Here is a 24,869-nt window from a genome sequence, read left to right on the forward strand (position 1 = left end):
TTAAAGGTAGTTGGACGTGCCTGCCCAAGCTGCAATCACACTTCCAATTGCAGTGTAGACATACGCTTAGAGTCCACTTAATAATTGGCATCTGGAACCCCTTACTGAGAGAGATTTGTGATTTCCTTTGGGATGTTTTCCTCTATTTTCAGAGCCTGGTGCTATGGCTCCAGGTCAGCCTTGCTCATGGATTGTTGTTTCCATTTGGTTTGACTACCTGTTCCCTGTTCTTGTCGGCTATAGGTCGTTCAGGCGCTTTGGCTTGACAATGCAAAGCTTTGACCTGTCTGTAACAAGCTAGGGACTTGGCAGGGTCACATGACTTGGAACATTTTGCAGTTTAAAACTGACACCAGTAAAAAAAAGTTCAGGGCTTTTGAAGCAAAAAGCAAAGTGGTATAAATTGCCCTGGGTGCTTCAGACAGAAGGGAAGGTGAAAACTATCAGTGTCGGGAAATTCTTAGCACACAAAAGCCAAATAACCTCTCCGACCCCAGAGGATGCAATCAGTAAAAGGTAGAGAGTTGCAGCCAGGCACTGGTGCAACAAAAATATTTAAAGGGAAAGTCAGCATCTCCGTGTAACATCTGAGTCTGTGTTCCTGATGTGGCCATAAAAAGTCAGAGGCTGTTTTCTACAGCTGCTGCACTCCTTGCCATTGGAATGGGAAATATGCCTGTGCAAATGGAAACCCTGTCCCTACGAGAGGACTAGAAAATGCATTGCAGGTGACCCTTGCCCTGGGCTCCTTCCCCTGGGGAATGGAGTGCATGGCGACCAATAGGACTCCAACAACACGGATTACTATGATGCTTGAATCCAATTATCTTTCAGGGTAGAGAGCTGAATCTTAAAGGGCCAGCACTCATATAATGCAGGGATGAGCTTGTAATAGATACCCGGTGGATGGTGCATCTAGAAGATAAGCGCTTACTTCTGCTGCCAGCTAATAGAGTTTCTCGTTACTCAAGTAGTAGAAGACTCTTACTTTGGTGCATAAAGGTTCTGGTTCATTCCGTGCTGCAGATTGCTAGACTGTCTGTCAAATCCCTACTGCAAAAACCCACCTGTCCTGCAAAGCCACGACCATGCTCAGCTATATGCCTCTCACTCTTCTGTGCTTTTAGATACTAAGGTGCTTAGGGGAGGGCAGTTGCTGGGTGTCTATATTCTATAACCCCATGAGCAATGTGTATGCTCCATTTCATAGATTTATTGATTTCCAAGGCCAGAAGGTGACCATTATGATCATCAAATCTGACCTGGGTAACCCAGGCCAGAGAACTTTGCTCAGTAATTCCTGCATCCAGCCCATAGCTTGTGGTTGAGCTAGCATGTATCATTTAGATGTACCCAATCTTGATTTAAAGACTCCAAGTGACAGAAAATCTACCATGTCCCTAGGTAAGATGTTCCAGTGCTTCATTACCCTCCATGTTAAAAACTTGCCTCCTATTTCTAGTCTGAATTTGTGTGGCTTTAGCTTCTGGTGAACTGCACCAGGCCAATAATTACAATAAATAGCGTGGCTGTGCAGGCAAGAAGAGGAGTGTTTGAAGAGAAGAGAGAACTTTTCCCACTGCCATTAAAACTGTTGTGTGAAGCAGCCATGAGAGGAGGCCAAGGCAAGAAGAAGGGAATGGTACAAACTGAAAATTCAAGGACAAGGAGCATGATAAAAAGGGGATTATGTAATTAAAATAAAGTGTGTGAGAGAGAGGTGAGATTCATAGCTTCTGAGGCCAGACGGGACCATTGTGATCATCTAGTCTGACCTCCTGGATAATTCAGGCCATAGAAATGTCCCAAAATAATTCCTAGAGCAGATCTTCTAGGAAAACATCCAGTCTTGATTTAAAAATGGTCAGCAATGGAGAATCCATCACAAATCTTGGTAACTTGTTCTAATGGTTAATTACCCTCACCATTAAAAATTTACAGGCTGAATTTATCCAGCTTCAACTTCCAGCCATTGGATCGCGTTAGACCTCTCTCTGAGACGGCTGAGCCCGTGGATTCTGATAGATTATAATCAACTCCTCCCTTAACCTTCTCTTTGTTATGCTAAATAGATTGAGCTACTTAAGTCTATCACTATACAGATGTTTTCTAATCATTCTCAGGCTCTTCTCTGAACTCTCTCCAGTTTATCAACATCCTTCCTGAACTGTGGGCACTGGAACTGGACATAGTATTCCAGCACCGGTCGCACCAGTGTCAAACATAGAGGTAATATAACTTTTCTACCCCTGCTCAAGGTCCCCCTGTTTATGTATCCCAGGACTGCATTAGCTCTTTTAGCCACAGCACCGCACTGGGGGCTCATGTTCAGCTGGTTATCCACCATGACCGTTCTAGAACAGTATCTCCTAACAGGCCTGACAAAGCACCCTCTATAATATAAGATCTTAAATGAAAGCGAGGTTTGCAGTGATCGTTAATATAGGTGTGAAAGGTACGTACAGATAATATGTAAAATGTTTGTTTATATAGAATATATTCCTAAAATCTGAATCACGCCAGGGTTGGCAAACAAGTTTCTGCCAGACACAGGATATATATTCACCTGTCTGACTCAGGTCACATGTAAAATAAGTATTGTAAGCCAACACAATGGAAGCCGTATTTGCATACAAAATCAGCAAGAGGCTGTGACTTCAACATGAAGTCCGCACATCAGGGAATAAACACTGGGGGGGAGGGGGCATCCTGACTCTGGGGATCATGAGTTTTGGGAGTAATAAGAAGAAAGCAAAAGGACATATCTTTATCCTGCACCTGAGGAAGTAATCCAGCAGTGCGATTACAGTCATGAAAATGGGATTCTAACCAGCCTGGATTGGACACATTGCAAGAAGTCTTTGGGTGAGATGAGACTGCTTTAGACAGGACTTTAGCCTTTTAAATTAAATGTAATCTCTAGACAGCATGTTTATGATTTTGTTTTATATTTAACCTTTCTGTTTTCATTATTATCCTTCCTTACTATCTCTGAAATCTTAGCCTTTGATAATAAACATTATTGTATTAGCTACAAATATAACTCAGTGCTGTGATATTCGCTAGGAACTGATCTTAAGGGTATGTCTATACAGCAAAAAACAAACTTCGTGGCAGTGTGTTTGATGTGGGGCTCCTGCTGGAGGGCTAAAAATAGCAGTGTTGATGTTCGGGCCCAGGCTGGAGCCTGGGTTCCGAGCCGCTGCCTCCCACACCCCGGGTTTCAGAGCCTTGGCTGTAGCCCGAACCCAAACATCTACATCCTGCCAGCCCAAGTCAGGTGATGAGGGCTCTGATTTGCTGTCCCGGGTCTCTTTTTGCTGTGTGGACATACCCCGTATTGCCAACCCCAGATGCTCAAAAATCACGAGTTAGGCTCACCAAAAATCATGAGATTACGTACAAATAATAGATTTTATTTGCCTTCTGCTTTTTGAGCCTTTAGGATGGACTAAGGTCACATTTTGAAGCTTTCTCCACAGCCACGAGGGCTGGAAACTTACTTTTTCTTTAAGAATGAAGGTTGAAATCATCACATCTCCGCTTGACTCCAGGAGCTGGGGCTTTAAGGAAAACAATAATGATCACAAGACTCATGACAAAATCATGAGAGTTGGCAACGCTGCGATACCCTCCATTGAATCAAACACGCTAGTGTGTACACTCTCCCCTGAGAGAGCGCAAGTGAGGTGTGGCTGAGAGCAGGCAGTGCCAGGGCTCCATGTCACAAGGGTTCGGGGACTGGGCTGCCCTACTATTAACCTGCAAAGCATACTGAGGGCTGGCATTGACTGGGGGGGGAGCTAACAGACTGGGAGTGTCGGGAGCTGGGCCCAGGTAAGCACTAGCAAATCTTCCTCTGGCAGGAGGGGAGCAAGGTGGCTCACAGGCCTGGACAGCCAGAGAGTGTGTCACAGGTACCTCGCATTGTAATTGCTCAGCATTGACACATTTGGATCTGATTTTTCCAGAGGTGCTGAAGTTGGAGGTGCTCAGCACCTCAGAAACATCAGGGCCGCCTGGCAAAGTTTGGGAAGCCAGGTGAATGTGCCAGTGAGTAAAGGATGCACGTCATGAGCCTGGCAGATGAAAGGCCCTGTAAGATTGACTCCCTCCTCCTATTAATGTCTCCAGCATTTTCTCTGTCGCTATTGAACACTGCACTGCACTTGTAGATTAATTTTGTGGCTGGTTCACGTTGTCTCTTTCCTGACTTTCTGGGAGCTCTTCCCAGCCTGCTATCAGATTACTCATCCCTTCTGTCTCTTCAGACTGTGCCTCTGCAGTGAGGCTATGAAAATATATTGCATTTATTGGGCGTGTGCATTGTTCTTGAGAGAGTCTCCTGTCCGGAAGGAGCAGGCCCTTGTCTGCCAGTGCAGTATCTGGATGGAGCATTGAGTGCTTCAGGGCGGGAGGCGAATAACATTCCAGGATGCATTTCCCCCCACTTCCCCCTTGTCTTGCCAAGAATTTGCAGACGTTCCGCAGGCACATTTTCAGGGCCCTATTCTCCTCTCTGCTATGCTAATTTGTCAGTAGAGATACAGCCGCATCAAATGGGTGTGACTTAGTGCAGAACTGGGTCCAATATTTCCAACTAGTGAATCCACCTCCTATTCCTCCTGTCTCTAAAACAGTCCTTTTGACAAGCCCCTCCAGAACCGCTAGCAACCATGTCCCCTGCTCCATAGGGTTGATCTCCTCTGTCTATAGTAGATGAGCGCTGTGGGTCAGGGAACTTGGGAAAGATTTCAGAAGGCACTAATGATTTTGGTGCCTAAATGTTTAGGCCCCACAACTTGAGCCTCCTCGGGTGATTTTCAGAAAGGGCTGAAACTTGGGTCTCCTTCAGTTATCACAGGCTGGGCACCCGAAATCTTGAGTCAGTGTGGAAAAGTCTGGGCCCTTTTGTCTTCAATACAATTGCCAAGCACCATGTATCCTTCCGCTTTCAAATAATAATCGCTTGCTCTAAGCCACTGGCCTCACACACTAGCCAGTGCACTGAGTAACACTGCCAGCAGCACAGGATTTCTGTCCCTTCTCTTCAGGGGTGAGTTTTATTTCTCCAGTTAAAAACCACCCAGCATAAATCAAACCTATCACCCCTATCCCTGGGGTCTTTGGTTCTCTTCCCCCAGTGCACTTAGACTCCCAGTGGGCCTGGTTTTGAATCGCATGCGCCCATCACATGGCCCCTGCATGCTTTCTGTTCAGCTGGGGAGGCGGGCTGCACCTGGAACAGGTGAGACTGAGATCCCGCCTTCTTAAAGGGCCAGCTCACCCTGACACCTGGTCTGGGATAGGCCGATCTCCTGGTGGGAAAGGCACTTGCAGACCATGTTATGGGGGACTGCATAGAAAGCTATCTGTCGGGGGGGCGGAGTGTGTATGTATGAGAAGGAGATTACACAGCGTAAAGAGGGTTTAGCGAGAAGCCTTAAAATTGCTAAATGAATTAACCTCAATCCAAAATTTTGCTGCCCTGTAGGTGTGCAGGAATTTTGGTCTGATCATCTCTGTTATAAATGTGCTTGCAATACAAAAGTGAAGAAGGCCAGGTGGCTCCATGAAACCAGGCGAAGGTGCATCCTATTAATTTAGCAAAGGGAAACCTGGGGAAGGTACGGCCCAGCCAGGTTGAAGTCAGTAGATTTAGTCAGGGGATATGTCTGCATCCCCGAGAGTCTATTATGCAGTGTTTGCTTTTTGTTGTTGAATATTTCATGCGCTCATGCTCCCTGTTGGGAAAAGCACTCAGTCAGTCATTTTCATTAAACTTTATATTTTTATTGTGACATCAGGTTGCCTTTAAACATGATTCTCTGTTGCCCCACACCTCATGCAGTCATGTACGCCATCATAAAGTGGGTTTGAAAACACTGCCAGATCTAGGGTGACCAGATAGCAACTGTGGAAAAAATGGGACAATGGGTTAGGGATAATAGGCGCCTATATAAGAAAAAGTCCCCCAAAATGGCACTGTCCCTTTAAAAACAGGACATCTGGTCACCCTAGCTGGATCAGAATGGATATAAACCTTGGTGTCAATGACAGTGCCCTGCAAGTTGCTCAGAGATGCTATCCAGAGGGCGTTGTCCAGCTCCCAATGGAAGGACGCCTCAGAAATCAGGCGAGCAGGGGCCAGCACAAGCCGTAAGCATCGCTTGTGTCCCCTGTAGGTCTTCAGTGGAGCTTAAGTAGTGTCTAGTCCTTGTGCGGACAGAGTGGTGAGTTTCAGTCATGGCGAGCTTGGCCAGTTTGCAATTGGCACAACGTGAGAAGCTGTGCTACCCAGACAAAAGCAACCTTCCTCCTGGCTTAAGCAGTAGATCTTTCTAAGACACATGCCCTGTATCGGTCAGATACTTAAGAGTCAATTTTTCTAAAGAGCCTCCTGGTTTTCAGGAGACCAGCGCACTCTTGAAAATCTGTCCCTCAGGGTGAAGTTTTCAAAAGTGCTGACATGGTGTAAGAACCCAAGTCCTAGTGATGTCCAATGAAACTCTAGTTCTTAAGGGCCTAAAGTCACTCTTGAAAATGGTATTTAGGCTCTTAAATGCCTAGCTCACTCATGAGTCATAGACTTGAAGGCCAGAAGGGACAATTATGATCATCTGCTCTGACCTCCTGCATAACCCAGGACAGAGAATTGCACCTAGTGATTTCTATATCAAACCCACAACTTCCATTGGAGCCAACACATATCCTTCAAACAGATTACTGGCTTATAGGATTCTCTTTCCTGGTAGTGATCTGTGGCCAGATTCTCATCAGAGCTCAGCACTATGGGTGCATGTTAGGAGCTGAGCTCTTCTGAAAAATCTGATCCCCAGCTGTCTAGCCTGGGGAGAAATCCTGTCCAGAAAGGGGGGTTTGCCAGTGGCATCCCCGCAGCCAGGGGGTCATGCCAGGGGTTTATATACAGCAATCTCTTAGCTTGGCACTATGTGTAGTAACCACAGCGGGAAAAGTGTTACAATAAACAAAAGCCCATTGTCTTTGTGCGCATTGGTGCATCTCTGGAGTTGTATGTAAACATGTGATGTGGTGTTGCAACCTGATTTTGAACTCCTCGGATGAGTGAGTGCAAAGTGTTCTGACAAATTCTCAGCCATCTGTGCAGCGGGTACTGTAACCGTCTTAAACTGCACGGGGAAGGTAAAATTGCAGCACTTGTGGCTGGTGATGAATAACGGAAACCCCGTATCTACGCGGTGGTGACCTGCCGTTTTATGACTAGCAAACACCGCAGTCAGTCAGGCCTCATGGTATGAATAGATCTGATAATAAAGCCGAATATAATGAGTTTTCCACCTGACAACTGAGCTATGCATATATATTACTGTGTGTGTGTGTGTGTGTGTGTGTGAGAGAGAGAGAGAGAGAGAGAGAGAGAGAGAGAGAGAGAGAGAGAATCTTCTTTACCTTTTAACTCCTGGGCTTCTGAAACTTTGGAGAGTGCTGAACGCCTCAGTGGTATTTTCAGGCCTGATTCTGATGTACACCAAGGATCCTGTGTAGCCCGCTGACAGTGTACAGGTGAAGGAGGTACAAATGTATGTCTTCCTCAAGCTCCCTTTATACTGCCAGAGCCGTTTACAAAGGCCTTCTAGTTTAACCTCTTGTGAATAATAGGCCAGAGAATTTCACCTATTCCCAGTGCATGTGTGTGGCTAAAGCATGACCTCCCCAAAGGCATTCAGTCTTGACCTGAAGATTTCGGAGGTGGTGAACACATCCCTTCCCGTAGTAGTTTTTGTTCCAGTGGTTAATCACCCTTGCTGTTTAAAAGAACCACCACGGTGCCTTATTTCTAATTGGAATTTGTCTGCCTTTAACTTCCAGCCACTAGTTCTTGTCCTGCCTTTCGCCACTAGATTACAGACCCCTTTCGTGCCTGGGGTTTTTCTCCCCGGTGGGAATTTATGCACCATAATCAAGTCAGTTCCCGCTCTTCTTTCTGATACGCTAAACAGCCTCCTTCTGAGTCCCCTTTGGGCTAGCAACCCAGCATAGCCCAGGAAGAGCTAGAGCAGTGGTTCCCAAACTTTAACAACCTGTGAACCCCTTTCACTAAAATGTCAGGTCTGGCGAACCCCCTCCTAAAACTGAATATTTCAAGGGATTTTCTCCTTTACCTGAGTATAAATTATAAAAGCAGTGATCTTGGAAATATAAAATTTGTTTTTATGACATGCTTATTACACACTATTTATTATTAAGTGTCCCTGGCCTCTGTTTGCCAGAAGCTGGGAATGGGCGACAGGGGATGGACACTTGATGATTCCCTGTTCTGTTCATTCCCTCTGGGGCACCTGGCACTGGCCACTGTCGGGAGACAGGACCCTGGGCTAGATGGACCCTTGGTCTGACCCAGTAGGGCCACTCTTATGTTCATATTTATCATTACAGTATTTTTATTACATTATGAAAGTGGCAACACTCTTTTGAGATCTCACTTTCATAGCGTGTATCACTTTGAATAAACCTGTTATAAGACAAGGCTCCTATGTTTCATCAAGGAGTATCAGATGTGAAACAGCAGGAAGGTATTTAAGAAGCCAACTCAAAGAGTTCCTCCTACACAAGCATTCAGGTCTTGAGCAGTCCAGGCAAACAACGCATGTTACAATAAAGCTTAAACTTGTTCATCATAATAATTTTAAAAATAATACTAGCTGCCTATTTAATTTTAAAAACAGCAAAAAATATCCACCTCCCTTTCCATTTCTTATAAGGAGTCGAAGTTTAAATCTCCTCAGTGTGATAGATGTGCTTGCTTTGATCTGCTTGGCTCCTGGAAGTCCAGGGGCTCCGGGCTGCTGACCCCGTGCTGCTCGGGGTCCCTAGGGACAGCTCTGTCCGCCATTAGGGAATTTTTTCCCGAGAAACCCCTGTAATATTTCGCGAACCCCCAGGGGTTCACGAACCCCAGTTTGGGAACCACTGAGTTAGAGTAAAGGTGCTTGGAGGATGTGCCCTCAAAGCTGGCCGTTTGTGGTACTCAGGGCTAGTCTACACTACAGCGCTACATCGGTGCAGTTGTACCGCTGTGGGGCATCTGGTGAAGATGCTCTAAGCCCAGGAGTTAAAAGGTGAACAAGGTTCTCTCTCTCCCACACAATATATGTGATATATGTGCATAGCCAAACTTACTGACCTGCCGAGCCACAGGGGATAATCTTCAGAAGTTCAAGAGCCAGGCATGCCTGCTGGGGCTCAGGGCTTGTGCCCTATGGGGTGGGGGGCTTGGGGCTTCAGCCCCATGGGAGGTACCTGCCGGGGCTCGGGGCTTCAGCCCCACTCCTGCTAAAGCCTTGAGATTCCCCTCCCCCTGGGCAGAAGTCCCTTCCCCCACTACCACACCTCAGGGCAGAACCCCCAAGCTTCCCCCCGCCCCAGTTTGGTAGCCAGAGAATGGAGGGGGGGCATGGGAGGGTCCATGAGCCGCAGGTAAACTGCAAAAGAGCTGCATGCAGCTCGCGAGCCGTGGTTCGGCCACCCCGCTCTGTGCCAATGGGAGAGCACTTTCCCCTCTGCATATTTACTCCACCACAGCGAGAGACGGAAGCCGGCGGGAGAGCGTCTCCCACAGACTTAGCGCTGGTGAGGACAGTGCTTAGGTCAATGTACTTGCGTGGCTTTTTCACACCCTTGAGCAACATAAGTTATGTCGACTTAAGCAGTCGTGTAGACAAGCCCTTTACTATCCCCTGTGCAAGCTTCTTGGAGTTAACTTGGAATCCAGGCCCTGTTTGTAGCTGTGCGAAATCCCGGCACTGTGGTTGCTAAGACAATTCCAGAATAACGAGCAATTACTCGTTACTTCACAGAAGCATTGGAGCAGTGTCCATGGGCCCCTGGATACCATGTCAGAGCACCAGACCTTTTGCTGTGTGCGTGACTCCGTTCTTGCAGCTGCCTTTCATGCGTGGAAGTGGAGAGGCGCTTTATTATTGCCATCGTACCAGAAAATAACTCTGTGAGGGGTCTGGGAGATGTTCGCCCCCCACCCCCCACCCCGAAGCCCGCCTTGTCGCTGCAGCTAAACATAGTTCTGAAGGCTGCACGGAGCAGGAAGCCCGTTCGGCAGGAAGCTCTTGAAGATACTGCTGGGGAGGAGGCTGCCGTGCCACCGGGGGCGGGGAGGGAAGAGTCTTTGCGGGATCGGTCCATGGACAATCCCCATCGGTGTTCATGAGACAGGGCTCCTGACCAGTTTCAGCAGCAGAGTGGCCATGCTGGGGCGATGGGCCGAAGGGCAGGGGACCGTCCTGCTGTGAGGGTATGTCGGCGCTGCAAGTGAGAGTTGATGGGGGGGGCTATTGAAATCTAGGTAGCAGAGAGAACAGCTAGCACAGGTAGGCCTGCCTCTGCTACCATCACACCCTCACTTGCAGTGTGGACATCCCAATAGTCCCTCAATGCCCCTGGGTTTGGGCAGAAAGGGGGAAGTTTGGGATGCAGCTAACAGAATGGCAGGCTGGGGCTGTCCTTGCTTTATCCCCAAAGACTGCTGTCCCCACAGGCTCTCAAGGAAGCTCCTGCCAAGTGTCTTTGAGGCACAGGGGATGTCACGGCACCTTCCCCATCCTGAGTAGAACCTGCCAGCCTCCTGCCATTTTCCCGGTGCCCATCACAGCTCCAAATCGGGGCTCCCATGCAGACAGTCCCCCTGCTCCTCTGGGCATCACCCTGGCAGCTTGCAGCTGGCTGGCAGAGACTGAGGGAGGGGGAAGGTGCTGTTGTTTCCCTGAGGGACTCCTCAGGGCAGGAACAAATGGGGGTCACAGTTAAGGTGACTCATCCTGTTCGGCCTGAACATCACAGTAACTGGTTTTGCCACCTTTGGGTGTGGGGAATCTCTCTTTCTCTGGTTCTTGGTGGGCACGGGGAGATCACAGGGCAGTGCGGAGCCATGGCAACCAGAACTCCACGGCAACAGTGTTTTGCATGTTAATTTGCTGTCTGTTTATGATAAAGGCCATGACCTGCAGGGTGCTGGGCAGCCGTGCGAAAGGGGCAAGTCCTTGCCCCGAGCAGCTCACAGCGTAAGGACAACAGAGGTTATGGAAGGGGAATGACCTAGATGGAGTCAGAGTTGGCACTAGGCATAAGCAGACTAAGCAATTGCTTAGGGCCCTGAGCAGCTCAAGGGTCCCCCCTATTAATTATTAGTATGTGTTGTGTGTGGGAACCACCCCCAAAATATTCCTGCTTGGGGGCCCCCAATGGGCTAGCACTGGTACTGGATGGATTGTCTCTAAAGGAGGGTCACTACATCTGTAGTTTTCTCCTTAGCTTGGCTAATGGTTGAAGCATTAGCCCGAGCTGGAAGGAGTGGGCTGTTTTTCTCCTACTTGAAATTTTGGAGAAACTATTTCATACCATGTGTGATGCTGTATATTTAGTTGCTCATTACTGGAGGGTGCAAACGAGAGTAGGGCCTCGTGGGGCGGGCACTGCACCGCACAGAGTGAGGATAGATCTACCCCAAAAATCAAGGTATAATGGTAGCACAGGTAGGCGACAACAGGAGTGAAGATACGGCAGGATGGACCTCAGAACAGGCCAGCTTCCCCAGTGTAGACCCACCAAGAGCCTGGGTATGTACCAGGGTTGCTACCCTGCGCTGAAGTCTGTGCCACCACATCATCACTCCTGTTATTACTTGTGTTACAGTTACACCCTAGTTTGTGGTGTCGCCATACCCTGAGAAACTCACTCTGTACCCTAAAGAGGGAGCAGCCTGAATAGACAAGACCAAGGAGGGGAGAGGAAGCGTTTGGGAAGTGTCACATGGCAGGTCAGGGATGGTGCCAGGAACCCTGTTCTTCCAACTTCAAGTTCTAGCCTGTGCTCGCCCCACTGTACTACCCTTTAGCACAGCCCTTTTCAAATGCACCCGGCTGTCTCCCTTTCCCCAGTACTAATCCTGCCGTGAAAGGTTCTGATTGATATCTAAGTAAAACTGCTGTGATTTTATTGGAACGCTGTTCCTTAAAAGTTAATCAAAACCGTGTTACTGATCCAACTGGGTTTTCACAGGCAGACAAGGAGCATCAATCACTGCTCTTGGGTTGTTTTTGTTTTTTTTCCTTTTCGCTCCCCATATGCCCATATTTCATAAAGAAGCTTTTCCATTATGGATTATGGTGCCAAATTAGGATAATTAAAATTTATGAATTCTTGGCTAAATACACACCTTGAGAGGGTTTTTTCCTTTATCATCTTGTAACACTGCTCATTAGAGCTGTTCTTCAGAATAGTCTCTTCCGCATTCTCGTTTCTGTTCCTTAAGTAGTGAAGCCAGGGAGATTTAGACGCAGCAACCTCTTTGTTTAAAAAAAAAACAAAAAAAAAAAAACCTCGCAGGCCGCTCCACCATTTACCGTATTGTCATTATGTCCTACACCACAGAGGCACGTTATCACTGCTAGAATCACAGGCACTTTTGTGTTCCTAGAATGAGAAGAACATTCTCCTCCTCCTGTACAGTTCATGGGCATTCCTCAGTCTCATGTTGCCCCGGTTTCAAAACAGCCATCCAATACAAATAACCAGGGAATGACAAAACCCTTAATGAATGAAATGGGAATCGGCCAGACAGGGGACCTTCTGCCAGCTGGTTGGTGAGGTAGTAATTCTTCTAACTTCATTGCCTTTGTCTAGACTAGGTTTTGGACTAGGTGGTGTTGGACAGTGCTTCCTAACGCATTCTAAAACTTACGTGGACCAGGCGTGTGTATTTGCAAGCGAGTTAAGCTAGTAGCGTTGAAGCCTGTCCTGTGCTTGTCTTCACTACACAAACTAGGTGTCTTTCCACTGAGACCGCTAACGGGGTGTAAATTAGTGGAATGAAGGCTCTGGCAGCTTTTATTTTGATGTAGCTAGTTGAGGTCAACCCTATGTTCCCCAGCTGGGGGTTTACCTTGCCTAGCTCCATGGACAAAGCCCTGGCTGGGATGGTTTAGTTGGGAATTGGTCCTGCTTTGAGCAGGGGGTTGGACTAGATACCTCCTGAGGTCCCTTCAAACCCTGATATTCTATGAGATTAAAAACCACAGTGCCTTGTATCCACTAGGATTTTAATAAGAGATGTCTTGATTGGAAAATAAATAACTAAAAAGCTATGACCGTAACTAGGGGAATATCTCCACGGCAATCAGAGGGGTGACTGCAGCACTTCTAGACAGACCTGAGCTAGCTTGAACAGTGATCACAGTGAAGCCGCAGCAGCATGGCCTACCCGTGCGAGATGTACCAGGTGGGGGCTGTATAGTCTGGGCAGCTGCACGTGAGGCCACGGTTAAATCAAAGCTAGCTCGGATATGTCCGCACGTGATGCAGTTACATCTCGGTTTGCAGGACAGACTTACCTGAGAGCCGCTTCGCCTGCATTTGGTGAAGTGCAAGGTGTGTTGTTTTGTCAGCTTGGAAGTGGCCTTCTGACCTGTCACCAGAGGTGGTGAGACAGAGCCCAGATTCCTTCCCACCTCTCTGTCCTTCTGGTTGCGATTCCATGTGAGGCTCATCAGACGTTTCAATCCTCTGGAGCCACGGCGGCTGCAGTAGGCATGACCATGCTCTGTGAAAAGCATAAACCGGGACAGTGGAGGTCATAAAAATTTCACTGAGCATTATTTATCATTACAGACCTTGGGAAAGAGAGTTGATAAACTCTGTGCAACTGTGAAAGTGGGACGGGGTACAAAAGTTATATTCTCCGAATGGCCCGGGCCATTATTATATCAATAAAGTGTTTTAATATATTGGTAGAATGCCTACTCCCTTTCATTACCTCACAGCAACAATTTACAACAATTTCAGCTATAAAGCACAAAATTTACAACAATTTCAGCTATAAAGCACAAAAAGATTCCTCTATAAAACACCAAGCACGCTGGAGTGGGGAATCTTTTTATGTAATTCCATGTCTGATAGGCCTGATTCTTCACTGCACCCCGCACGGCTGTTTGCACTTGTGCAAAACACTACCATTCTGAATTGGCGGCATTTGCACCTGTGTCAGCGATGCCACAAATGGCGGGGCCATGGAAAATTCAGCCCAGTGTAATTACATGCTGCAGGAATTGGGGGGCGGGGGGAAGGTGAGAGGGGGACATGGATTCTTAGCTCAACTTGCCAGTTGTAACCTCACTAGTACTGATAAAAATCAAACCATCGTATGCCCAGCACCTGCTGCTACCAGTGCAACAGAAATGCCTTCTGAAGTCTTGTTTAAGCATCATCCATGTTTCAGATCCATAGAAGGGGATCAGAAATACACAGATAGTTCTGTACTTTTGTATATAATTTCACCTTCTTTTGGCTCCAGACCCTATGCAGCTCCTTCATGGCGGAAGCTGCTAAACTGATTCTTCTTAGTATGTCTGTCTGGCCAGCACTCTGTGACATTTTGTTTTGGGTGTTACTCATGGCAGACGGGAAGCAAACATGTCATAAGAACAAGATGAAGGTCCGTGTGGCTGTACAGAAAGCCCTAGCTGCCACATGCTTAACATGCTCCAGCCGGGAGTATCTGATACCAGCTGTCAAATCTAACCTTGTCTAACAGAACGTCCGTGCCATATCCCATCTCTTGTCTGTCCTGAGAAGGCCCATCTCCCAGCACGGCAACCCCAGTGTTTAGCTAAAAACACGTCTGTGCCATGAACAATCATCCTGAAGTCTCTAAGTGTCCTTGGTGTGAGCCCCTCCATGGTGCATATGGATAATCTGTACATAAAATGACAGGGGCAGGAGTTTTAGCTTTTGGTAGCAGCTTTTTATCTTTTTTTATTATGCCAAAGGCTTTCTGTGATTGGCTTGCGTTCCCCGAGAGGCACGATTTGTCTTTAATTGCCTCAAATGTGAGGAGTCTCTAGGTTACGCTTCCAAGCGACCTCCTGTGATAGTGTGAGGAAAAATATTTCCTCTCTGATCAGCATACAGCTGCTGCAGCTTCGTCGTCCCATCACCTGTAATGCATGGGCCAACTCTTGAATTGGTGTAAATTGTCCTAGCCTAACTGACTTCAATGGAGTGGCATCGATTTACGCCATCTGAGAATCCAGCCCTGTAATTATCACTTGCAAGCTGGGGGAAATTTTCCTTCTCCCCGCTATTGAGAGGGTTTATTAATTCCTGTTTCAGAAGTTGATGTGAGATCTCTGCCTGAGATGTGTGCTGGGATAAGGCGTAATAGTATTAGAGTCAGATTTATTTACAGCTAGTTCTGGTTTCACACACACCCACCCCCGACTGAGGGAAATCTGCTGAATTTAGAAAAAGGTCACGCTGGAAACTAAATGCATGTTTTTCATCAGAGAAGTCCCCTGGCTAGCAGATTGGGTCGGGACTCAGAGACCTGAGATCTATTCCTGTTTGCCACCTTGGAATGTCCTTGGTACTGACCCACCTTTGTGAAGTGCTTTGAGATGGACGGATGGAAAGTGCTGAATAAGAGACGGGGGTAGGTGTGTGTGTTTGTGGGTGTGTGTTTTACATTATAGGCGGAGCTGGTAGTGACACCCCAACCAGAGCCCCGTCACAGGAGATTTAAGGTCATGTTCATTTCTTGCGCTGCTACAGGCTAGGTCTTTGTCTGGTATCAGAGAGGCACCTCCATCCAAGTCAATGGTGCTGTGCCAGTTTCCACCATCTGCCAACCAGCGCTACGATGAATCAAGCCCAACATGTCCTTTCACCAGGCTCTGCATTGGTGACCATTGCTCAGAAACGCTCTGCTTGTTTGTGCAAAGAAAAGAGTTGAATTCTCAGGCTGCCTAGCTTCACACTAGGATGAAAACCCAGCTGGCCCTCAAACAGCTAGCAGAGCACGTCCCATTTAGCAAGATTTTCAGTAAATAATAAATGTACCCGCCCTGTTACTCCCTGTAGCCATTTCCAAAGCTAGACAGGGAGAGACTCTTCCCTTCCTTAGACCAAGACGGCTGCTGCAGCCTGTCATTGGCACAGGCTGCACCGGGGCAGCACGAGAAGGATGTTTCTCTGGACAGTTATAAGTTATCTGATTTACCATAGCTTTGAAATGAAAAATCCAATTAATGGCTGCAGTGAAGGAAAATTTTATGACATTTCAAGGCCTCGATCTCTAGAGTGAAAAGTCTTTTATCATCTGACAAAATATCTTATCAACTGTGCATAAACTAAATGGGCCATTACATGTGTCATAAAGAGTTTAAAAGACAATTTTAAAAAAAGAGGAAGGGGGAGGGGAAATCTTTTTCATATGATCAGTAAAAGGAAAGAATCGAGCGATGAGAGTTGGAGTCTCCACAGTTCCCCAAGTGCTGGAATCTGGTGTCAACCGCTCAAATCACATCATGCATCAACTCCTCCAGCCGCTGAAAAAGTTGTTGTCTGCAAGATGCAAAGATTTTCTGCTTGTCCGAGAAACAGCACGTGTGCAGTTCCACCTTAAAGCCCAGCTGCCATTTCTCGCCCCTTTATACAGTACATTATTTCTCTTGGCAAAAATAAATTTTCCCCTCTGGAGCTTTCTCACTGGGTTCCATGAGATTGTTCCTTACAAGAGGAGGAGACTACGCCAGCTCTCTGACTCTTCTCCAACCGCAGCAAACGGAACAGCTTTTTTTTTTTTTTTTAGTAATATTTAACCTACTTGCAGCTGGTAGTGAGAGCATCTCAGGGAAATACCTGCATGTCTCACATTTGCTCATGCACACACATGCTCTTGGGCTGAATGCTCCAATGCCCTGCACCTGGTACATTTGCACCAGTGCAAAATGGCTGTAAAAGCTTAGTAAGTCAGAAGTGTGACAATGTACCCCCACTTGATGCTGGTGTGAATGGCCACACAAGGTGCCGACCAATGGCAAAGCTGGCCGTGTGCGTGCGTGCGTGCGTGCGTGTGTGTGTGTGTGATGTATATGGAGAACAAATTCATCCTGGAGTGTTCAGGTGGCTGGCTGTTCTTAAAAATTGGGCAAAAAACAATTTTGGGTTAAACCGCAAATTTAATTTTTTCCAAAATTCTCACTGACTAGAAAAGTCAAAACCCACCGTCTGGAATGTGTTTGAATTTTTTAAAAATACACTTGAAGGAACTTTTGAAACAAAGTCATTTTGAACCAAAACATTTAAACAAACCGTTTCCAGTTGTTTCTGAATGTTTTTTTTCCTGACACTGAGATCAGCATGAATTAGCAAAACATTTCAGTGCCACCAAATCCTGAATTTTTTTCTCACACACAAAAAAAAGTTTGGCTAAAAATTTCTTCTGTGTCGCTTGAAAATGTTTCCCAGTATCTCTTCCCCTCCACGAGATGCATCTGGCTTATGGCGACCTCCCCTAACGAGGCACTGATTAATGGAAGTCACAGAGCTAAGGAACCTTCCAGTGCCCCAGAACCAGTGCATCTTTGTCAAATTACATAGCTGCTAACAGAAGATGGAGCTGGGGGCTGGAGCAGCTGATTCTGCGTTCAGTAGCTGATCAGGCTTCATTACTCCTTCAGCACAGTTGATCGTGCCAAGATGTAACTCTCCCGTACTGCGTCTGGCGAGTCAGAACAAAGGCAGCGGACAGGGATAAGGAGACAAGCGGAGGGGAGTTCCAGAACAATGGTCACATGCATGGCTCTCGTCTCATCCTACTGTGTGGCTGGTACCCAGGCAGGGGCCTCGTGTGCTGTCAGGGCTGAGACAGTGAGGGGAGAAGCCCCACGCTGTGACCCACAATGCTAAAGCATTGCATGTAGCTCAAGTGAAGGCTATACACATACAATGAGGCTGGTGTGCCCATGCACCCTGCTGCACTTGTACCGATGCACATGTGCTTGCGCGCACACAAGCTGGCATGTACACATTCATGCACTAGTGCACACACAATTTGCACACTAGCATATTTGCTAGCATGGACAGGTGTGCACACATTGGTTGGCATGCACATACTCATACACACAGAGGCTGGCATATATGTAGAGAGCCTGGCTAGTGCATGTGCACCCACCGCCAAGTTTCATTTGATTTCATGTTGAAACCATAAATCAGTGAGCAAGGCCCCCATTTGCTTTTGGAAAGCTGCTGAACCTCGGTGGAACAGTGAAAGACTCTGGTCTAAGTTTGGAATTTGTAACACAGCATGAAAACAGGCAAGTTTCATGTGTATTGAGGTTCAGCAATGAACGTTTTACTCCCCAGACAGTAGTCCAAATCTTCAGCTGCTGTAAATTTGCCTAAATCCATTAACGTTCGTGGCGCTTGACTGATTTACAGGGGCTGAGGGTGTGGAACCTGGGGCCATCAGTGGAATTACACCCACAGTCTTTACACGAGGGCTAAATTTGACTCCAAGTATTTGTTTCCAAGCTCCTCCTAGTAACAAATGTGGCTTCAAAATGTTGCTGTACCCACAGAGATCAGGAAGGGCTGAAAATGCGACTGGGAGCTTCTCTGTTTGCTGTGAGGAGAGAAATCTGAGTTACAATTCTCAGGAACCGTACACATGTACTCATGAGCACAGATTGCAAACCACACCGTGCAGGATTCTTCGACACTGGCAGCCGCACAAGGACAGCCATGGGTGAGAGGCTGCTACAGTGTTTGTGTAAATGCCTCCGAATCACCTCTGCAGGTCTCCTCCTTGAACCTGTCAAACAGAGGAAAGAGTGGCCCATGATATTGAAAATTACATGGGCCGGTTTAGGGGAGCAATTGTGCAGAATCCCATTCTGTAGCAATGAACTTAGATTTCTGTACAATTCCTGCTGGGCTTTCAAATCAGACCTTTCATAACCTTTAGAAATAAGAATCTTTTTTTTTTTTTTTTTTTTTTTTTTTTTTTAGAAAAGTTTCTAGGGGGCCCAAGAAATATTGACTCTTACTTCGCTCCCAAGACTACAGATCTTCTTGTTCCTTAATAGATACGCAGTTTACAAAACAGGCGCTGAATATCTGTGCAAATGTATTCACTGAATGCAGAGAATTGTAGGTTAGAAAGTGCATCTAGCTGTATTAATGGAGCAAAGATTCATCACGCAGTGTACATAACATATGGCGCACAGAGTGAGATTAATCCCTGGGAAGAGTGCCTTGTCCTTGGACTTGCCCTTGGCACAAAAATAAAATGTCACCCACCCATAGTGTGCATTCACACATGCAACAAATACGCCAACCCAGAGCCTGATCTTCTGTTGACACCCGAGCAAAGTGAGTGCCGAATGGTGCCATTCTGGTTTGCACTCCTGTCAATGATTGCATGAAATGCAGGCCAGGGGAGAGCTAAGCCCATTCGCTTTTATCTGCGCAGACGTTCAGGCCAGAATGGACTATGTGCTGCTCGCAGGCTGTAGGTCACCGAGTGTTTCCTGCAGGGAATTGTATAGTTTCTCTCTTTACTGACTTTTTATTAGAAGTTTGTTTCTGAACTTCATTCATAATGAATGTCTTGCCCTCACCAAGCAGTCACCCGCCTACCACTAAGGTGGGGATTTACTGCCAAAGAGCAGCATTTTCAGATATGCCAAGTGACTTCAGCGCTTCCGTCCCGTTTTCAAAAGTGATCAGCCACTTAAGGAGCTGAAAGCTCTGATTTTTTTCAGAGGTGATGAGCAGCCACCACTCCAGTGAAAGTCAACAGGAGTGATGCGTGCTCAGTAATCAAACCCGAAGTCTCATTCACTTTTGGACAAGAGGCTTTTAGGGGCTTTTGAAAATGTTAACAGTTTGGCACTTTTGAAAATCCTGCCTTCTGCCTGTGTTTTTTCTAAGGTGCTGGCACTGACTCGAGTGGGATTTGTGGGGTCCCAGCCCTTTTGACTGTATCTAGGGCGATTTTCAAAGGGACAAATGGGAGTTCAGCACCCAATTCCGAGTGACTTTCACCTCACTCTCCTCTGTGCCTTTGAAATGCTTTATCCCTGTGTGATGCAGTGGCAAAGGACTAATGCGACCTTGGGCTATATAAAGTGGTGGGTGATTTTACCTCTGTAGGTGGCATTGGTGAGACCAACTGGAGTCCAGTTCTGGTGCCCACATTTTAAAAAGGATATTGAAAAATTGGGGAGGCTACAGAAAAGAGCCACAAAACTGACTCGAGGGCTGAAGAAAATGCCTTTCAGTGAGAAACTCAGAAAGCTCAATCTATTTAGCTTATCAAAAAGGTCAAGAGGTGATGGGGTAGAACTACCTTCATGGAGAGGGGAAATACCAGGGACTAAAGGTCTTTTTAACCTAGCGGGGAAAGGCAGAACAAGAACCAATGTTGAGAAGCTGAAATCAGACACGTTCAAAGCGAAGACCGTTTTTGAAAAATGAGAGTGATGAACCATTGGCACGAAACTCCCCAAAAAAGTGGCAGATTCTCCATCTCTTGGTGAAATGAGACTGAAGGCCTTTCTGGGAGGTGATCTAGCCAAACACAAGCTATTGAGCTCAATAGCGGGGTAACTGGGTGAAATTCTCTGGCCTGTGTGATCTAGGAGGTCAGACAGTCCCTCCTGGCTCTAAACACTCTGTCTTCGGGTTTTCTCCTGCTCCCTATCACCAGAGTAGTGGAGCTCTCACATATAAAATGAATAGCAATTGATTACACTAGCATTACGGGGCCTGAGTCCTTTGGTGACCCTAACCCCTAGTGTTAGGCATGAATGGCTATTCCAGGAGAGTGTGCCTGCAGATTGAAGGAGACGTTTACTTCAACACTGCCCCGTTCAAATGATTCCCAGTGTTGTTGGTGCATGTGATTGTTGCAGAACGTTCCATCCCCATCTCGGAGCCGGAGCTGCTAGGCAGCTTGTACGGGGACGTGGAGGTTGCTGGGTGGGTAATGTGGATAAATCCTTTACGCCTGGCTGCTCTTGGTGTGCCGTAAATATGGTTCATGACTCGCAGCTGATTGAAAGTCCTTGGCTGTTGCCACCTTTTGTGCTGCCGCAAAGCTTTTGTGGTTACCTTTAACACCTAACATTTACTCTTCTGTGAACCTCATTTAGCTGCCGTGATTGCGTTCCATGGTCAATGCGAAGGGCAAGTGGCAACAGGCAAGAAGTCTCCAAGGCAAAGCATGCTCGTGAAGGGTCAGTGCTGACCCCGGGCTGCTCAGTGACATTTCCCGCTCCCCTGTTCACACAAGGAAGTGCCCACCCAAAAAGAAAATGTAGCACAGTAGTTAAAGGAGCCACATGGTTTGCATTTCACTTTCTGTGCATTGAAAACCAGGGGGCTGATTCTCCCCACCTATATCCCCTACCCTGGGCCAACGTGTGTGTAAATGCCACCCTTTTGATTAGGGAGCGTTTTATACCCTGCTGTGCCTGCCCCAGCCTGCTCCCTACTTAGAGCAATGTGTGTAAAAGCAATGTATGCCCTGCCCCAGGAAGCCCAGTTAGCCACAGGGCCATGGTTCCTGGATGTGCTCACCCTGGGGATGGCCCATTTGCGATGTCACCCATTCTGAGGCCACTTCTTTGTTTAAGTCCAACATTTCAATGGCAAGTTCCCAGGTTGCACTTAACCCCCGGTCACTTCGACCAGACTAGCAAGAGGTCTATGAAAACCGATGTCCATTCACTACCCTGAGAAACAACCCGGTAGCTTCCCACGTGGGCCATGCTAGTACACTTCTGCCTCTGCCATGGACGTTTTTAGTGCCTCCCCTTCCCTCCTTTTAGAAACAAAGTCTCTAGTGAGAAGGCAACAGGCTTATTAACAGGCTGCTGATTATTCATTTGTCTTTAGGTTTTAATTTAGTCAGAGATTAATCAGCCCCAGGTTTAGACAGAGTAGGAACTTGTTGCTGCAGCTACCTAAAACCTGTGTGTGTGGAAAGGGCACAACTTATAATTTCCTGGGGCTCAGATAGCATGGGGACGGGTGCCAGCATCAGAACCGTGATGGAATAGATAGGGCTGACTCCACAGAGAGCGGGATACGTATGTAGATGACAGACAGATCTACGTGGGGAGATGAATAAAGATGGCTGGATGAAGAGGTATATATGGAGATGATGGATCGAGGGGTACATATGGAGGTGGTGGAGGTCACAGAGATGCACCAAAGGAGATGACAGACAGATGGTGACTGGCAGGGTGGAGTGGGGTTTTTGTTTAACACACTGCTAGACCTTCTGACCTCAATGATATTAGAGCTTATTCTGCAAGGTGCTTTGAACTTTATAGATAAGAGACAAGAACATGACATCACAATATAAAATCTAATATCACTGCTTGCAGTAGGACTGACGACTCCAAAATAACTCTTCAATTCAGAGAGCTGGAGGGCAAAATCATAGATGTGGACAGTGCTGCTCTAGCCCCATACAGCTCTCTGGATTACTAGATGACCATGGAGTATGGATCTCCTAGGAACGAAAAGACAGGTATAGCTGTCAGAGACAAAAGAGGCGGATTGCTTTGTCCTGCAATGCAGTGAGTGCAGTAGTTTATTTATATGTGCATCAATTCTGGAGCATGCACAGAAATATTAACCTGAATATAAATAAACATTGATTTAAGTCAGAGTGCCTGGTGGCTTGAGATTGCTGCTCAGTGCTGTGCAGTTCATCACCCAGTAATTTACCTCTGCGAGCTTTCTACAGCCAGCCAACTCAGTGCTCTCTCTGTCCAAGTGTTTCACTTGATGTGCAGGTTTCTCGTTTGCAAACCTTCAGCTTGGCATTTAGGTTTACGTTTTCAAGGAAGACTGGATTGACAGCTGAGTAGGAAGCCGGGCTGGCCCTGTAGTTAGAACGGGTCGGCAACTGGCGGCACGCATGCCGATTTTTACTGGCACACTGCTGCCAGCCAGGCTTCCCGCCGCCAGCCAGGCTTCCCGCCACCAGCCCCACTCAGCCTGCTGCCTGCCTGGGTGAACAGAACCCTAGGCTGGCAGCGGGCTGAGTGGGGCTGGGGGCTGGGACCCCGGCTGGCAGAACCCCAGACTGGCAGGGGGTGAGCCACTGCCGGTCTGGGGTTCCGGCTGCCAGCCCCTTGCCAGCCGGAGCCCCAGCCATCGGCCCTGCTCAGCCTGCTGCCGGCCTGGGATACCAGCTGCTGGCCCCACTCACCTCGCTGCTGGTCTGGGGTTCCAGCCGCTCATCCCCCTGCCAGCCGGAATCCGAGCATCTGGCCCTGCTCAGCCCGCTGCCAGCCTGGGGTACCGGCAGCCAGCCCAGGGCCTGGGCCCAGCACTCTGCAGCTGCCCCCCCAGCTTCTAAAAAAAATCTCGCATGTCTTGCACCCCCAGAAGGGGCATCTCACAACCCCAGGGGGTGCGTGCACCCCAGGTTAAGAACAACTGCACTAAACTGATAAGATCTGCATTTTAATGTAATGTTAAATGAAGCTTCTTCAACTTTTTTAAAACCTTGTTTACTTTACATACAACAATAGTTTAGTTATCCATTATAGACTTATAGAAAGAGACCTTCTAAAAAATGTTAAAATGTATGACTCGCACGTGAAACCTTAAATTAGAGTGAATAAATGAAGACTCGGCACATCGCTTCTGAAAGGTTGTCGACCCCTGGGTTAGAACATGTGACAAGGGTTCTGGGTTCAGTTCTTGCCTGAGCCACAGACCTCTTGGTCACATTAGTCCCTTCTCTGTGTCTCAGTTCCTCATCTGTAAAATGGAGCCAATAATCCTTCCTTTGGCTGCTCAAACTGTTAGCTCTTTGAGGCAGAAACTGTCTTTCAAGTGCACAGCACAGCTAGGGGTCTGATCTCATTTGAGGCCTCCGTTATAAATCCACCCAATGCAGAAGTTCATCAAAGATTTATGTGCCATTTTAGGTCCTCTTTGGTGCTAAGAGCAGTGGAGACCCTGGCCCATAATGATTTGTATGTTAGACGTTCCCGCGTTCTCCCGTCAGAAATGCTGCACAGCGTTGCTGCTGCCAGGTTCGTGCTGGACAGTGGCACAGGCGCCAACTTCTTTCTGCGCTGATGGGTGCTTGCACACCCGCCTCCCCCCCGCCCCAACTCCACCCCTGCCCCAAAGTCCCCGCCCCTCCCTGTCCCTATTGGACCTCTCCCCAAATCTCCGCCCAAGCGCCCTGCGTTCTCCCCCCCCGCACGGAACAGCTGGGAGGGAGGGGGAGAAGCAGAATGCGGCGGCGTGCTCAGGGGAGGGGGAGCGGAGGCGAGCTGGGGTAGGGGGGTGGGGCGGGGAGCTGCCAGTGGGTGCGGAGCACCCACCAATTTTTCCCTGTGTGCGCTCCAGCCCCGGAGCACCCACGGAGTCAGCACCTATAGTCGGTGGTGCTACGAGCTTCAAGGAAGCTGGCAGCAGCATCTCTTCAAGCAAGACCAGAAAAGAGATTTAGTCATGGTGAAAACTTCTGCAAACACAAATTAGATTTCTTGGACTAGGGTGTCCCTTTTTTCAGATATCCAGGGGCCCTGTTAGCCACCCAGCAAGGAATTTGAATTATTATTATTATTTTTTTTTTTTTAACGTTTAGGGACTTTTTAACAATCACCTCCAGACCTTTTTCCATTCGCCCACCCACTGGCTCTCTTTTGGCAAACACTTGGGACAATTTTTTTTTTCAGTATTAAAATGCGACTTGTCTTTTCTGCCGTGTTGTTTTTTTTCTGGCAATTAATGTTTCATGCATCAATTGCCCAAGGTTATTTCAATAAGCAATGCAACATTTGCTATTCTAATGTAACCACATTAACCTGGCTAGCAACATTAAATCGCAGTGAACGCTAAAATATATCAGTGACTGTTTAGTGCAAAGGGAAGCTGGAGTTTAAAGGCACATTCTAGAAAGTGGTAGCAGAGAGCCCCTAATACAGAGTACTGTTAATTACAGAACCACTTAGACGTCCCAACTGAGCTCAGGACCCTTTTAAGCCAGGTGTTGCTCA

The 24,869-nt window shown here is 47.4% G+C and overlaps 1 long non-coding RNA gene across 3 annotated transcripts in view; it reads right to left on the reverse strand.

Moving 5' to 3' along the window:
- The window catches only part of LOC117888398, a 51,449-nt gene that overhangs the window by 1,182 nt on the left and 25,398 nt on the right, over positions 1-24,869 (reverse strand). Inside the window, exons 3-4 of one of the 3 annotated variants that reach the window (XR_004648325.1) lie at positions 13,386-13,594; positions 12,218-12,341 (exon numbers count right to left, since the gene is read on the reverse strand). This is a non-coding gene — a long non-coding RNA (uncharacterized LOC117888398). Of the gene's footprint in view, positions 1-12,217; positions 12,342-13,385; positions 13,595-22,075; positions 22,355-24,869 lie in introns of those variants that run through there. The other 2 variants (XR_004648326.1, XR_004648327.1) reach the window with 2 other exon arrangements.

This window comes from Trachemys scripta, chromosome 16 (assembly GCF_013100865.1).
Source record: "Trachemys scripta elegans isolate TJP31775 chromosome 16, CAS_Tse_1.0, whole genome shotgun sequence".
Taxonomy (NCBI): Eukaryota; Metazoa; Chordata; order Testudines; family Emydidae; genus Trachemys; species Trachemys scripta.